The sequence below is a fragment of the Papio anubis genome, chromosome 1, assembly GCF_008728515.1.
Source record: "Papio anubis isolate 15944 chromosome 1, Panubis1.0, whole genome shotgun sequence".
NCBI classification, from domain to species: domain Eukaryota; kingdom Metazoa; phylum Chordata; class Mammalia; order Primates; family Cercopithecidae; genus Papio; species Papio anubis.
In genome coordinates, this window is record NC_044976.1 from 215,219,227 (window position 1) to 215,232,665 (window position 13,439).

General features: G+C 39.4%; 1 long non-coding RNA gene across 1 annotated transcript; it reads left to right on the top strand.

Moving 5' to 3' along the window:
* The first annotated feature begins 7,368 nt into the window (after positions 1-7,368).
* LOC116271711 lies at positions 7,369-12,929 on the top strand. Its single transcript, XR_004180423.1, has 4 exons — positions 7,369-7,454; positions 11,889-11,997; positions 12,215-12,286; positions 12,829-12,929. It is a non-coding gene; the product is annotated as an uncharacterized LOC116271711 (long non-coding RNA).
* Positions 12,930-13,439: the final 510 nt, after the last annotated feature.

Below are 13,439 nucleotides of genomic sequence, written 5' to 3' on the forward strand. Positions count from 1 at the left end.
CTTTCCTGTAACTCTTTGTTGCCAATCTTATAATATTTCTTTCTGGAGACTTTTTTTGAGACAGGGTCTTGCTCTGTCACCCAGGCTGGAGTGCAGTGGCGTGATCTCGGTTGACTGCAACCTCCGCCTCCTGGGTTGAAGTAATTCTCCTGCCTCAGCCTCCCAAGTAGCTGGGACTACAGGCACACACCACCATGCTCAGCTAATGTTTGTATTTTTAGTAGAGATGGAGTATGTCCATGTTAGCCGGGCTGGTCTCAAACAATCTTATAATATTTATGAAGTATCTGAACATATGGTCTAATCATTAGCCACTCCCATGTGTTAGTATGGATCTGTACCTCGAGTTTTTTATCCAGATGAGGCAGAAAATCAGATGTACATCTTGACCTTCTGCCCATTGGGAGGATTTACTTTTATGGTCTTTCAGTAACACTCTTGATAGTATAATACAACATTGGTCCACTTCTTGCTGAGGACAGCATATCATAAAGGACAATCTGTAAATGAGCCCATTATTTTTCTTTCTCTGTCAAGTTATCATAAATAATTTTCTATGAGGGCAAAAGTGTAAATTAAAGGAGAGACAGCAGTGCAGCAAGAACTGGTGTCAAGAGAACCTGAGTCACCTTCTCATGCAACTTACTCATGCCTTCATGACTGATTCAAACCTGATCTCTATATATACCATTTCCATTTGGTGATGGATTGTTCATATTCCAAATGTTGGGTCTTGATGAATCAGTTAATACCCACTTCATGTTAGACAACTCTGTTGCAGACCAGGTGCTATTTCTCAAAAGAATTATCTGCAGTAGAGGGAGTGCCTTTGCTCCAAAATTCTCGGGATCTTCCTATTGATAAATGCCACTCAGTAAATGGGTCAGAGTAGCATAGTCAAATGGGGTCTCTAACACCGAAAAATCCAAAGTCCACAAGTGCTATGTCACTTTCTAATTGGTATATTCCAAAGGTGCAATAGCTCATCTTTCACTTTGAAGGGAATAACCTTAAATTCTCTACAGTATTGTAATTTGGAAACTTTACTTCTGTGATGGGATTTTGGCACATATGGTCTTAGTAGATTGGTGAAGGAATTTACCATTTACTGTTCACCAGGCCAATTTAGCATAATGTCATCAATGCAGTGAACCAAAATAATGTTCTGTGGGATGACAAAATGATTCAGATCTGGGAAGACTAGATTTTGGGAACACTGACATAGTCTGAAGGCAAAATTGTGAAGGTGTACTGCTGGTCCTACCATGTAAAAGCAAAGTGCTTCTTTTCATCCTTGCAAATTGATATAGAAAAAAGTAATTGACTGAAGTCAAAAAAACTCTGATTTCCACTTTGCCTATACTAATTATAATGACTGTTCCCACCTGTCTTTGGAGGTTAAGTTTGTCCCTCTGAGATCTTATCATTCTCAGCGAAACTAAAGAGCCCATTTCAAGGCTGGCATCTCTCACCATCCTTCCTGGGTTCTGAGCCACCACAGAGTTTTTCAAGGATGAAATGCTCCTCTCATTAAAGCATTTTTTTTTTTTTTTTGAGACGGAGTCTCGCTCTATACCCCAGGCTGGAGTGCAGTGGCGTGACCTCAGCTCACTGCAACCTACGCCTCCTGGGTCCCAGTTCAAGCAATTCTCCTGCCTCAGTCTCCCGAGTAGCTGGAATTACAGGCATGCGCCACCATGCCCAACTAATTTTTGTATTTTTAGTAGAGACAAAATTTCACCATGTTGACCAGGCTGGTCTTGAACTCCTTACCTCATGATCCACCTGCCTTGGTCTCCCAAAGTGCTGGGATTACAGGAGTGAGTCATCACACCCACCCACTAAAGTATTTTTTAATGCATTAGTAAATGGAGTGTCCTCTGGGGTATATGATTGAGTGCTACCTTGGAGTTGGGGTGGTTGTAGGGATTTGATAGCCATAATAAAACATTCCAACATTTTAATATCTTTAAGTCTTTGTGCTGCCTCCTCTTCAACACACCAGGAAGTTGTGACATCTCAATCTCATTTAATGAGACAAGTTAGTCTAGGTTTCAGTCAAGCAAGCAAGCAAATTGTTAGAGTCAGTCTTAGCTGTCAGGCTACAACATTAAACCCACAATCTTTATTGATAAATTCAGTCTGATCCAGAATTATATTACATCTTCCTGGCTCTAACATCTTTAGACTTATTTCTTACACATATTCCCCAGGATAGACAAGCTATCTCTTCCTGAAGCAGTCTTCATATGGTATGAGAAATATGACTGTAGTTGTTCATCTGGAGGCAATGAAGGGTGGTAGAGGTGGGCCTGGAGAAGAATAAGAGTATCCCTTGTGAAGTCAATTGCCTCTGGTGACATTACTACAGAATCTTCAGTCAAGGGAAAGAAAGCAAGTGTCTGCAGATAGGGGAGGTGGAACTGCTTTCTTCTGTAAGGAAGGCTGGAGGATATCTGGGAATTCAAAGTGGTCAATTTGTCCAATTTCATACAAATATTCCTCTTTTAAACTTGTTCTTTCCCTATCAATACCATATCGTTTATGTTAGAGACTTGATGGGGCTCTGGATTCAATTTTCATGGAATTCTAGCCACAACTACAAGAAATAATCCTTTTAGGGCTACTTTAGAAGTTTTCTGCTTCCTGATTGTTTTTCGAGCAGAGAACACTAAGTGTTTAGAACATAAGTTTGTAATTTTTTTCCTTTGATCTCTCCAGTATAGTCACAAACAGTGATTCCACTCCACAGTCTTTAAGTCATCCTGACTATAGTACCAGTGAAGTGCAGTGCAACTTCTTTTCCTAAAACCTTTCTTCAGTAGGTACTTTATCCCAGGTGGGCAAAGGGGACAATAAGTATTCATGATGACACTGCTCTCCATAGATTAACAGTAACTATTTTCACCAGCAATTAGGTCTTCACTACATTCAGGCTCAAAGAAGTCAACAACAGATCCCATAATCACGAGTCTGTTTCCTGGGACCCCCACTCAAGCTATCAGCTATGTATGCTGAAGTACATTTTGGAAAAAAGAGGGACTTGATACTGGAAACGACTTATAAAAGTGTTTGGAAGGTGGTAGTCCAAAATTTAGTAAGAGTAGAAAGCGGGTACCATGCCTAAGCATGGAGGAACAAAATGTAGAAAGTAGTAATCGCCAGATCCCAGGAGCCTCTGCACAGCTTGGAATGCTAGTTGTCCATTTTCTTTCTTTTCCGTTTCTTCTTGTAACACCAACCTTCTATCTGTGATCACTTTCCTTCTGCATGATGTTCATACATTCTTAGCATTTTTTTTCCCAGTGCAGGTCTGTTAGTATTCAGCCTTCTCAGGTTTTGTTTTAAAATGTCTTCATTACAACCTCATTCTTGAAAGATACTTTTGTAGAGTATACTATTCTATGGTAGAAGTTTTTTTAAATTTTTAATTTTGAAATAATTTCAGACATGAAAAAAAGTTGCAAAAATAATACAAAGATTTCCCATATGCCCTTCACCCAGTTTCTCCAAATGTGAACATCTTATATAATCATAGTACAATGATCAAAACCAAGACATTAACACTGATATGCAATACCATTAGCTAAACTACATATTTAGGTGAATTTTACCAATTGGCTCAGGAACCAATCTATAAATTCTCATGGCATATAGAGCTCATGTCTCTTTAGTCTTCTCCAGCACAGAGCAGTTCCTCAGTTATTATTTTCTTTCACCAACTGAAAACACCATTCCATTGTTTCTGACACCCAGGGAGGCTAATGAGAAATCATCCGTGAATCTAACTGGCATTCTTTTGAAGGTAATCTGGTCTTTTACTCCGGTTGCTTTTTCTTCAGTTTTCTGTAAATTCATAATTGTATTTCTGTTATAGAATTATTTTTTTTTTATCATGCTTAGGGGGCACTGGACCTTAGAATCTATGAACTGGTGCTTTTATAAGTTTGGGGAAGTTTTCAACAATGATATATTCAAACCTGACCTCTGCATATTCTTATTTTTCTATCCTTATGGGTCTTACTTAGATCAAACGTATGGCAGACCTTAGTACTACATCTTCCCTAGTTCTTGTTTACTACATTTTTCATATGTTTCTCTCTCTGTGCTGCATAATGGATAATCCCCTCTATCTGGAGTCTACTATTTTCCCTTCTCCTATGACTAATCTGCTGCCAAGGATATCCACTGCACTTTTTATTTCTATTATTGTATTTTTCATGCCTAGAATCTGTATGATTCTTTTTCTAAGGTCACTTTTATTATTATTCTCTGTAGTTCAAAAAGCCTGTCATTTATTTAGTGAACTTAATTTTTTAACATACACATATATTACTTCCAGTTTTTGAAATGTGAGTAAGTTTGTTTCTGTTGTCTGTTGTTTTCTTTGTACTCACTCATATTGTTTTTGCTCTTAAGTTTCTAATTATCATTGACCCATCATTTGCCGGTCTGGAAAAACGACTTGTGGGCTTTTCCAGAAGCCAAGGTTAGGTGTATTCTTCTCTGGTGAGGCTTTTCATTTGTTTCTTCCAGAGACGTGAAAACTTAACTAGTTGAGAACCACCTTAAATCAGTTCAAAGATTGAGCTTCCTTGGTCAACTCAAGCAAGCTTTACCCATCTAGACTGCAAATTTACATAAGACTTGGTCTTTAGGCATTAGTGTTATAGGGTCTTTTCTGGGTCTCTCCTTTTATTAATAATTTACTGCACTTTTCAGCACCAAGATTTCCCTGAGCCATTTCTCCATACAGTGGGCGTTGAGTCATTTTGGGTCCCAGTTCAATATGGACAGGATCTCGTTTAAGTCTGACTACCTTATGGAGCTCATGAGTCTTAACTTCTGACCCTTTTTCCTCTAAAGTTTCTTAAGTTCAAGTACATGGCACTGACAAATGCCTTTAGTGGACAAGCAGGTTTGGTGCTCTGCCATTGCATAGTTCACTAACCCCTCCATTACAAGCTTTCATCCAAATATAAGCCTGAAATTTCTCTACTGACTTTTAATCTCTCTAGTGTTTTACACGTTATTTTGTATTTGTCAGCATTTTTCATCATTTTTGATAGAGAGTTGTACTACAAAACTCAGCATTCTATAATCCGAATCCACAGAGTCTCCAATCAGTTTTATGGAATCTTACTGTAAATTATGAACAGAGAGCCAATGGTCACCAGATATCTGAGGAAAAAAAAAAAATATATATATATATATACACACACACACACACACAAAAGAGATGAAGCCCAATACAAACAAAATAGATGGCAATTTGATAGAAACAAACTATGCAGTGAGGAAAAAAAATCAACCTTTACTCTACTATCATTAGTATCCTCAGAGAAGATATTGAATCTATAAAACAAGAACAAGATGGTAATCTTTTTTTAAAATTGAAAGATAAAATCTCTTGAAAGTTAAAAATAATGCTAGTAAAAGTGAAAAAGTCCTATAAAAAGTTTGAAAGGTAAAATGGAGGGAATCCTTCATAAAGTAAAAATACAAACAGAAGAGACAAGAAAATTAGATAACTAAAATTATCAAGTACCTTCCTAAGAAATTATCCAGGGGAAGCAAAATCTGGGAGACTTATAGTCTTTATTCTACATTTACTTTCAAAATGCCAGGTTGGCATTTATCTTTACAATCCTAGGGTTGTAAATAATTTTCTCTTATAATTTTAAAGGTTTTTCTCCATTATATTCTAAATTTCATGATTGTTTTTGAGAAATCTGATAGCCTTCTCCTTGACCTTTTGTAAGGAAACTCCCCCTTCATCTCCTCTGTGGAAATTTGCAAGACTTTTTTGTTTACTGTGTTCTGAAACTTCATGATTATGTGTCTTCATGTGGATTTCATTTTATTCATGGTACTGGACAATCAAGGTCCATTTCAATTTGAAAAAATTACATCCTTTAGTTCTGTGATTTTTGTCTTGCAATTATCTTTATTTCCTTTCCTCCATTTCTCTATTCTCGTTGAAACTCCTATTATTCATAGGATGCTAACAATAGTAGAGTTATATTTTGCTTTGTGAAGATTGTAAGAAAGCGTGCTCATGTTTGAGTTCTGAATGGAGGGAAAATAGTAGATATAATCTACTAATTTTTTATTCTTGCATTTAAATTTGTACTAGCATGTGCTGCAAGGATAGAAAGGCAAGAAAGATTAACATATATTCATCTCAGGCTGCTGAGAAAACGAGTCACACAATAGGAGGAAATGAAAAACTCTTGACATGTTTCTCAACCCACGTGACATTTTATACACATGGACACAAACCCAAGCACACTGAAAATAAATTCACAATCAAAATTACAAAGTATGCAAGGAAGCTGTCCACTACAAGCGAAATACAACAAACACGATAAGCAAGAAGACTACAACACTCCCAAACTTTTTCACAGAAGAAAATTAAAAAGAATTTAAAGTATACAACTATATGTAAGGAAGAAACCATAAGACCTTATGAAAAGTCAAAAAGAATGTTTAGGAACAAAAATTATATAGTTGAAGTGAAAGGTTCAGTGAATAGGACAAAAGCAAGTTCAACATATGAAAATCTCACTAGTAAAGTGGAAAACAGAGCTGAAGAAATTAACCATAACGAAACACAGAGAGGTAGAGATGAAAATTTGAAAGGAACATGAAATGACAATATTTAAAATCGAGTTAATGAATTCTAGAATGAGAGAACAGAAAAAAAGTGAGGCAAGGTATATATTTGAAGAGATGATTTTTGAGAAATGTCTAGAATTGAAGAAAGACTTGAAGCTTCCAATTCAGAAAAATAAAACAAACCCAGAGGAGGTTGTAGTATTGCTCACAACATAGCTTTGGAGCAAGAAACTAAGTTCACAGCAGAAATGTGGCCATCAGCTCAAAGTCCACAGAATGCACTGGTCCTACTGGTATTCCTTCATCCAGAGGCAGCTGGCCTGAAAGAATCGTGGAATGATAGGACCCACTTATGTCATTAGCTGGGATTTGCTTATGCTTTGAATCATCAAGTGACATACAAAGCTGTTTCTCTTACAGGCAAAATACATGTTCTAGGAACCAGGCAGGGGAAGGGGTTGAGAGTGGCCTCTCATAGTTACAGTTAAGAATGTGTTTGAAGAATTTTTGTTTCCTTTTCCTGTAACCTTTGGGTCTGTTAGTTTAAATGTCTTCGTTCTAAGAGAGGAATGACTCCTCCAAGGAATACAACAATGGTTCCGTTACTATGGAAGCTGAGACTGTCACTTAACTGACACTAGCCACTTTGGGCTCTTCCAGCTTCGGAATCAACAGATAAACAAATTACTGTTCTGGCTGGGTTGATTTTTCCTGCTATTGAATTGCTGCTCTGCAATGGGATGAAGGAGAATCCTGCCCGAACCCAGGGGTTCTCAAAAGTACATCTTAGTAATTGTATTAACTAGTTCAATGGAAAATGGAAGCAATCCAAAAAGGTGAGTTCGTTAAGGACAGACAGTTCAGTAAAGAAAACTTAATCGCTTCTCCAGGTAAAAAACCTTAACCAAGCAAGGGGCTGGCTGAAGACTAAAAGGTCAAAGAATTGGTAGAAGAATTTTAAAATATCAACTCAACTCATGAATATTTAAAAATCAAGGACCGTATGAGGAAAGTTGGTGACGGTTAACTTCACAACTGGATTCTGGTTTATCATACTTCTTTTTGAGACACGGTCTGGCTCTGTGGCCCAAGTTGGAGTACAGTGGCATGATCTTGGCTCACTGCAACCTCTGCCTCGTGGGCTCAAGTGATCCTCCTGCCTCAGACTCCTGAGTAGCTGGGACTACAGGTGTGTGCCACCACACTTGGCTAATTTTTGTCTATTTTGTAGAGACAGAGTTTTCCCATGCTACCCAAGCTGGTCTTGAGCTCCTGTGCTAAAGTGATCCTCCTAACGTGGCCTCCCAAAGGGCTGGGATTACAGGCATGAGGCACCATGCCTGGCCTAGAGCAGAGTTCTTAATGTTTTTGAAAATGCTATTCAAAGGAACTCAGGGCAAAAAATGAAAGCAAAGTCAAAAAATAAATGACAAACTGGGAGCCTAAATACCACAGATAAGGGAAATTTCCCTAATATACAAGAACTAAAGATCAAGGGGGGAAAAAAGACCAAAAAACCCGAGAGAAAAATAGACAAAAGACATGTAAAGATTGTTCACAAAAATACAGACACAAGGAAAATAAACTGTCAACAGCATAAACAGACAACCTACAGAATGGGAGAAAATACTGGCAAACTATGCATCTGAAAAGGTCTACGATCCAGCATCAGTAAGGAACTTAAAGTTATAAGAAAAAAGAATGCCAGTAAAAAGTGGACAAAGGACATGAATAGACACTTTTCTAAAGAAGACATACATGTGGCCAATCATACGAAAAAAACCCTCAACATCACTAATCATTAGAGAAATAGAAATCAAAACCACAATGAAATACATGTCTTCCTAGTTAGAATGGCTATTACTAAAAAGTAAAAAAACAACAGATCCTGGAGAAGTTGTAGAGAAAAAGGAATACTTACACACTGTTGGTGGGAATGTAAATTAGTTCAACCATTGTGGAAGACAGCATGGTGATTCCTCAAAGACTTAAAAACAGAAATACCGTTTGACCCAGCAAATGTACCCAGTATATACCCAAAGGAATAGAAATTGTTCTACCATAAAGACACAGGCACGCACATGTTGACTGCAGCACTATTCACAATAGCGAGGACGTGGAATCAACCTAACTGCCTATCAGTGGTAGACTGGATAAAGAAAATATGGTGCACATACAACATGGAATACTATGCAGCCATAAAAAAGAATGGGATCATATCCTTTGCAGGAACATGGATGGAGCTGGGGGCTATTATCTTTAGCAAACTCACGCAGGAACAGAAAACCAAATACCATATATTCTCACTTATAAGTGGGAGCTAAATGATGAGAACACACAGACACATGGAGGGGAAAAACACACATTCGGACTTCTCAGAGGGTGGAGAAGGTGGGAGGAGGGAGAGGATCAGGATAAATAACTAATGGGTACTAGGCTTACTATTAATACCTAAGTGATGACATAATCTGTACAACAATCCCCCATGACGCAAATTTACCTATATAACAAACCTACACAAGTACCCCTGAACTTAAAAATTAAATTTTATACAGATAGACAGACAGACACACAGACACACACTCAGCAAAGTATGGTAGCTCATGCCTGTAATCCTAGCACTTTGGGAGGTTGAGGTAGGATAGCTTGAGGCCAGGAGTTCAAGACCAGCCTGGTCAACAGAGGGAGACCTTCCCATCTCTATTTAAAAAATAAAAAAGATTAAAAAGAAAAAGACATTCAACTTCACTAATTATAAAGTACAAATTAAAATTACATTGAGGGGCCAGACACAGTGGCTCACACTTATAATCCCAGAACTTTGAGAGTCCAAAGTAGGAGGATTGCTTGAGGCAAGGAGTTTGAGACCAACCTGGGCAACACAGTGAGACACTGTTTCTACCAAAAAAAAAAAAAAATTAGCTGGGCATGGTCGCACGCACCTGTAATCCCAGCTACCCAGGAGGCTGAGGTAGGAGAATAATTTGAGCCCAGGAGTTTGAGGCTGCAGTGAGCTATGATCACACCACTGCACTCCATCCTGGGTGACAGCAAGACCCTGTCTCCAAAAACAAACAAACAAACAAAAACCCCCCAATAGTTGGCCAGGCATGGTGGCTCATGCCTGTAATCCAAGCACTTTGGGAGGCTAAGGGCAGGTGGATCACTTGAGATCACTAGTTCAAGACCAGCCTGGCCAACATGGTAAAACCCTGTCTCTACTAAAAATACAAAAAAAAAAAAAAAAAAAAAAAAAAGAAAAGAAAATTAGCCAGGTGTGGTGGCCCACGCCTGAAATCTCAGCTACTTGGGAGGCTGAGGTACCAGAATTGCTTGAGCCCAGGAGGTGGAGGTTGCAATGAGCTGAGATTATGGTGCTGCATTCAAGCCTGGGTGACAGAGCAAGACTCTGTCTCAAAAAACAAACACAATCAAAAAACTACCTTGAGATCCCATTTCTTACCCATTAGCTTAGCAAAAAATTCAGAAGCTGGACAACCCAATCTGTCGGCAAGACTGAGAGGAAACAGGCATGGTCACACAACCCCTCAGGAGTTGAATTTGACAATACTCCATCAAATGACATATGCATTTACCCTTTGATTCAGCAACTTTACTTGTAGCAAATTATCCTGAAGATGCATTTCCAGCAATGTGAAAAGACAGATGGCCGATATTATTCCTTATGGCATTATTTAAGATAACAAAATACATATCATACCTTTGTATTGACAGATATATGCCAATATAAATCAATAATGGGAAAACCCTAAAACTGAATTCAAAAAGAAACAAACTTAGATATTAAATTGAATATGTAATCATGCAGAAAGTAACTATTCAAGTAACTTTTAAACGTAGTATTGATTATAAAAGTTTTTGTCTAAGGAAAAAAACACTGGAAAGGAATCTCGAATTTCACTCGGGCTTGTGTTGGTCATGGTTGTAGCATAATAATTTCAAAACTATTTTGTATGTATAAGGGAAGCACAAATATAGAAGGAGAAAGACGAGGAACCACCCCAGCTATTGGATTTTCACTGGTGGATTCATGATCTTAAAAAGGCCCAGGTTAGGAGCAACCAGACTAGGGTTTCTAAATATCACTCCTTACCAAAAGAAATGAGATCAGTGAGGAGGTCTTTGCAGTGGCTGAGAAATGAGGTGCTGGGGCCTGCTCAAGGGCTGGGAAACAAGGCTGAAATCCAAAAGAGCACTTTGGGGGATGAACAGATAGAACGTTTCCCTCAGGAAAGGAGAAGACAGAATCAGTAACTGAGTGTCTGTGATGAAGAGTGGAAGGGCCACGATGGCACTGAGCTACATATGAAAGGCAGAGAACTGGTTTTTAACATGTTTTGAATCAATTTTGAATATGTTGACTTTGAGCCAATAGGTTTCAGATGTCAGATGTTTACGAACCTCCAAAAGTGAAGGGGGTGTCCCAGTTTGGGGGTGGTGTTTCTGGTCCTTCTCCTCAACCAGTTTGATCTCTTACTTCAGGGACAGAGAGCGCTCCAGCGGCTTCCTGGTGCTTCTGCCAACGATTGCCTGTCATGGGGGTTACACGATGCTCCACAGACAACGCCCAGAATCTTCTCCCTGCAGGATCCTAGTGGGCTCCTCTTGAGTGAGCGAACATCAATTCCCGCTTGGGGCAGAAAAGCATTTTCAAGACCTCACTCAGGGACCGGCCCCCATGCACGGAATTTCTCTTTCATCCCTGCAGCGAAGCCTGACTTGGGGCCGCTGTGGTTTGTGGCGTCTGGCTTCATCGGGCTCTGGCTGCCTCCCTGCCTGTCCAGCACTCCTGCTTGGCTAGAGCATGTCCTCAGCATCCATTCTGAGCAGGCTTCCCGGGCAGCCTTCCTCCCCCGCACTCCTGGCATTCATCTGGCATGGCTATAAATTATGCCCAGCGTGTTCATTTTTAGTTTAAATGGGTTCTCATCCCAGAGGAGCAACTAATGGCATCAAGTTACTGATGTGAAAAAGGCCTGCCGCTACAATGACTATGGATTAATGAAACAGCAGTCGTGGAGGCTGGGGTGGCCATAAATTGTCAGCCACTGGTGACACGAATTTTAAATTATGTTCTCCATCCCTTGCCCCCTTCTCCAAAATTATTTTGCTGCAAAGTTGTTTGGTAAATGTTTACCTTTGCTTAGATGTTTGCTTTCTGTTAAAAGTTGCTGCAGACAGGGCCCCTAGCTCTTAGAAAACTGGAAGTGGAATGAGAGGGATTTAAAAGCCTATCATGCTTTCTCTAGGAGGCGTGAAGGCAAATCTCTTAATCCAGGATCATCAGTGACTGATAAATTTCATTCAGAAAATTTGGCAAACACAAGGTTCTTTCAGTGAACGCTGCTCATCTGGCATGTAAGTTACTATTCCTACCTTCTGTTAATGACTTTTTTCCTAATCAGTTTACAATGAGGAACCAGTACAATTCCCACCAGTGTTTGTGAAAGGTAGCAAGTCTATTTCTCATTTGATGAAGGGCCCCAGGGCATCTACTCATGGGCCATAGGGAGTCTCAGAATCTGACCCTAAAAGCAAATTGTTCATATGTACAGTTGGTCATCTGTATCTGCAGGTCCCGGATCTGTGGATTCAACTAATATCGGATTGAAAATATTCAGAAAAAAACTGCATTTGTATGGAACAGGTACAAACTTTTTTCTTGTCATTATTCCTTAAATACGGTATAGCAACTATTTACACGGCATTTACTTTTAGTAAGTATTACAAGCAATCTACAGATGGTTTAAAATACGCGAGGATGTGCATGGGTTATATGCAAATACTAAGCCATTTTATATTGGGGACTTGAGCACCCGTGGATTTTGGTACCCAGGATGTCCTGCAGCCTATCCCCCATGGATACCAAGGGAAAATTAAATGTTTTTCTAGAAGGAAGGTCTGCAGATTCCTCAAGTTCACTAAATGTTCTGTAACACCAAAAAAAAAAAAAAAAAAAAAAGTAAGGCTAACAATGGTGGAACGCACTGACGGCTCCAGTTTCTTCCCCTCCAAGTGTCCATGCTCTTGCAATGGTGCTCTGCAGCTCCTCTTGAAGAGCTTGTATCCATCCCTTGGTTCTTGGTTCTGGGGTGGCCTTGAGATTGGCTGTGGTCCACGGGATACTAGCAAATGTGATACAAGCAGAGTTGAAAAAGTGTTTGTACACTGGGGCTTGCCTACTTACAGTGCCCAGAACTGCACAGCCACTTGAACAGGGCTGGGCGAACTGATGAGCTACATGGTCCACTCACCTCCGCTTCCCAGCAGACCTACCTTCTAGCAACCACATACGGTGAGTGAGCCCACCAAGACCAGCATGCCTAGGCCAAACCAGAAGGACTGTCCGGTTCAAATTGCTGACTTACAATAACCTAAAAAAAGGTTATTTTAAGCCACTAAGTTCTGGGGTCTTTTCTTATGCAGTAAAGCTAACTGACTTGCTAGATTGGGGAAGTTCTCCTGGATAATATCCTGAAGAATGTTGTCCGACTTGGTTCCATTCTCCCTGTCACTTTCAGGTACACCAATCAAACGTAGATGTGGTCTTTTCACATAGTCCCATATTTCTTGGAGGCTTTGTTCATTTCTTTTCATCATTCTTTTTTCTCTACTTTTGTCTTCTTACTTTATTTCATTAAGTTGATCTTCAGTCTCTGATATCCTTTCTTCTGCTTAATCGATTTGGCTACTGATACTTGTGTATGCTTCATGAAGTTCTCATGAGTGTTTTTCAGCTCTGTCAGATCATTTGTTTTCCTCTAAACTGGTTATTCTAGTTAGCAATTCATCTAACCATC